The sequence below is a fragment of the Triticum aestivum genome, chromosome 6B (assembly GCF_018294505.1).
Source record: "Triticum aestivum cultivar Chinese Spring chromosome 6B, IWGSC CS RefSeq v2.1, whole genome shotgun sequence".
Lineage (NCBI taxonomy): Eukaryota > Viridiplantae > Streptophyta > Magnoliopsida > Poales > Poaceae > Triticum > Triticum aestivum.
In genome coordinates this window covers 138,948,185-138,951,561 of record NC_057810.1, presented here as the reverse complement: position 1 = coordinate 138,951,561, position 3,377 = coordinate 138,948,185, and positions in this window count along the sequence as shown.

Sequence of the window (3,377 nt, the reverse complement as noted above, 5' to 3'; positions counted from 1 at the left end):
TAGTCATACACGCAAATGTGTACGATCAAGATCAAGGACTCACGGGAAGATATCACAACACAACTCTAGACACAAATTAAAATAATACAAGCTTTATATTACAAGCCAGGGGCCTCGAGGGCTCGAATACATAAGCTCGAATACAAACGAGTCAGCGGAAGCAACATTATCTGAGTACAGACATGAGTTAAACAAATTTTCCTTAAGAAGGCTAGCACAAAAGCAACATTAATCGAAAAGGCAAGGCCTCCTGCCTGGGAGCCTCCTAACTACTCCTGGTCATCGACAGTCTTCACGTAGTAGTAGGCACCGGGGGTGGCATCTGGCTCCTGTGCTCCGGCATCTGGTTGCATCAACCGAAAAGAAAAGAAAAGGGGGGAAAGGAGGAGCAAAGCAACCGTGAGTACTCATCCAAAGTACTCGCAAGCAAGGATCTACACTACATATGCAACATTATCAAAGGAAGGCTGTATAGGTGGACTGGGCTGCAGAAATGCCAGAATAGAGAGAAGGCCTAGTCCTATTGAAGACTAGCATCTTCTGGAAACCACCATCTTGCAGCAAACAGGAGGGAGTAGAGTAGCATAAAGTAAAGTAGTAGTAGTGTTATCAACCTCGGCCAGAGATCCTTTCTCGACTCCCTGTGAGAAAGCGATCCCAGAGCCATACTATACAGTTATTACCTCATCACAATCCAATTCTCATCACAAGTATCCAGTTCTAGTTGTATCAATCAGGATACAACTCTGAGCGTCCGTTACCGTAGGACAGGCTATCGATAGATGTTTTCTTCCCTGCAGGGGTGCACCAACTTACCCACCACGCTTGCTTAACTCTGGCCGGACACACTTTCCTGGGTCATGCCCGGCCTCGGCCAAACAATATGCCGCAACCCGACCTAGGCTTAATAGAGAGGTCAGCACGCCAGACTAAACCTATGCCCCCAGGGGTCATGGGCCATCTCCCCGAAAACTCCTGCAGGTTGCGTACGCGGCCGGTGAGCAGACCTAGCTACCTCCTTCAACAAGGCAGGTGCTTACGCAGTCCAACCCGGCACGCGCTGCTCAGTCGCTGATGTCTATTAAGCTTCGGCTGATGTATACGATGCAGAAGGCCCATACTATGCCCACGTGATGGTTAGTGCTATCAGGCCAGAGGCCCCTCGGATCAAATATCCAAATCGTAGTGGATTAGGAACGCGCGATAACAAGCAGAGACTCACGAAAGATGTGACCCCGTTGCCCCGTCTCGAGGACTTGCGGCAAGGGCTAAGAATGCCCGCCACGCCTCGTAATTATCTCACGGGCACCTTCCAGGTCAACCCGACTCCACATCACTCGCAATTATGCTCGTGCGGGTCCCCCTCAGGGTCGACCCATCTTTAGTAACATGGTTCAGTGTAAAGTCATAGTAACCATAGTAACCGTGTGTCCAAACATCAAGGGGAAAACCCGAGGATCACCCCCGGTGAATTCCACTCGATGTAATCATCAAGGTGAACGTAAGAGAATCACCCCCGAGGTTCACACTTGAGGGGTTGCACGACAGAGTCGTATCACAAGTGGTTAAGGCGGAATCACCCTCGATGACCACGACCGAATAGCTACACTACAGGGTTAACATCAGAAGTGTTGTAGAGGTCTCACCCTCGGCACTCGATAGTAACCCAGCAGTGTCGAGCAACTAAGGGGAAAGTGATGTGTGGTGCCGGGGCCTGGTCTTCAATCCTGTTGATCGGGTCTTCAATGATGAAGCAGGGGCAACAAGGACAAGGTGGGGGTCACTGATGGATCACTAACCTACCTATACTAGGCAGTTCAGGATAAGCAGGTAAGGTACAACAACAGATAGAAAAGCAGGCTATGCATCAGAATAGGAGCAAACAATAACAGTAGAAAAATATAATGCAAGCATGAGAGAATGGAATGGGCGATATCGGGATGATAAAAGGGGGGGCTTGCCTGGTTGCTCTGGCAAGGAGGGGCCGTTGTCGGCGTAGTCGATCACAGGGGCAGCATCGGTCTCGGGGTCTACCAGAGAGAAGAGGGGGAAGAAACAGTAAATATAAGCAAACAGATGCAACGCTAAGCATGACATGACAATAAGCAGAACTAGGGTCGACCTAGCGTAGTACTACACGTTGCATACGGAGGAGATAAACATCCGAGGATGAATTCTCGACGTCTGGCGTTTTCCGGACAAATGAAAAGAGAGGGGACGGTTCCATGTTCAGCATGCTAGAGGCATGTGACAGATGAACGGACCGCGTATCCGGATTCATTAGATTTTTCTGAGCAACTTTCATGTAGAAAACATTTTCATCCGAGGTACGGTTGATTTTCTATGAATTTTCAAAGATTAAACCATTTCCTAAAATTAATTTAGTTATTAAACACGAATTATCTAGAATAGTAAATGATGACGTCAGCATGACGCAAGCATAGCGTCAGCAGTCGGCTGACCAGTTGACCAGTCAACTGGGGCCCACCAGTCAGTGACTGGAGCTGCCTAGTCAGTCGTTGACCTGGTCAACTGGGACCGCCGGGCCCAGCTGCCAGTGACTCAAGGGGGGTTGCCACATAGGCGCCACATCAGCGCCGGCTACCGGAGTTACTCCAGCGAGCCCGTAACGCGGCGGTGAGCTCCGGCGAGCTCGGAAACGCACTGCGGTGGCTCGTTTTGCGCGCGGTTGGGTGCGTTGGAACGGGCGTTCAACTCCGCATCGTTTGGTGGCGGTGGCATGACCTGAAGTGGCCCGTGGAGACGGCGGCGACGAGCAAAGGCGGCGGCCGGAAACAGGCGATGTCGAGGACGTGGCTAAGGAGCACGGGAAGGGAAGCGAGTGGCACGTTCGAATCCTACGACTGCGAGCTCAGCCGAGCTCGACAGCGCCTGTGGCGATAGCAGCAGCCATGGCGGCGGAGCTCCGTTCGGACAAAAATGGCGCGGAGGCTACGGTGATGGATCCATGCGGGGGAGCGAGGGGAGAGATGCGGTGGCTCACCGGGAGCTGTAGGGGGATGGCAGCGGGCTCGAGGGAGGTCGGGGCGGTGCTGGGGGCGACGAATCACCGACGAGTGGTGGTGGGGACCGTTGGGGAAGACAGGACGATGGCGACGCTGATGGGGCTTCCCCGCCTCGTTCCGGTGAGGTAGTCGAAGAAGGCGTCGACGGTGAGCCTCCTGGACCTGCTGGCGAGGCGCGGGGTGGGCGGTGGCCGCAGCTACGGCACAGCCATGGCGACGGCGGTGCTCGGCTGAGGTGGGGAGGGGATCTGGAGAGTGAGGAAGAGAGCGGAGAGGGCGAGCAGGGGAGTGGGTGGAGGTAGGTGGGGGAGGACTCGAGGAGCCGGAAGGGGATGCTCTTATCCACCCGCG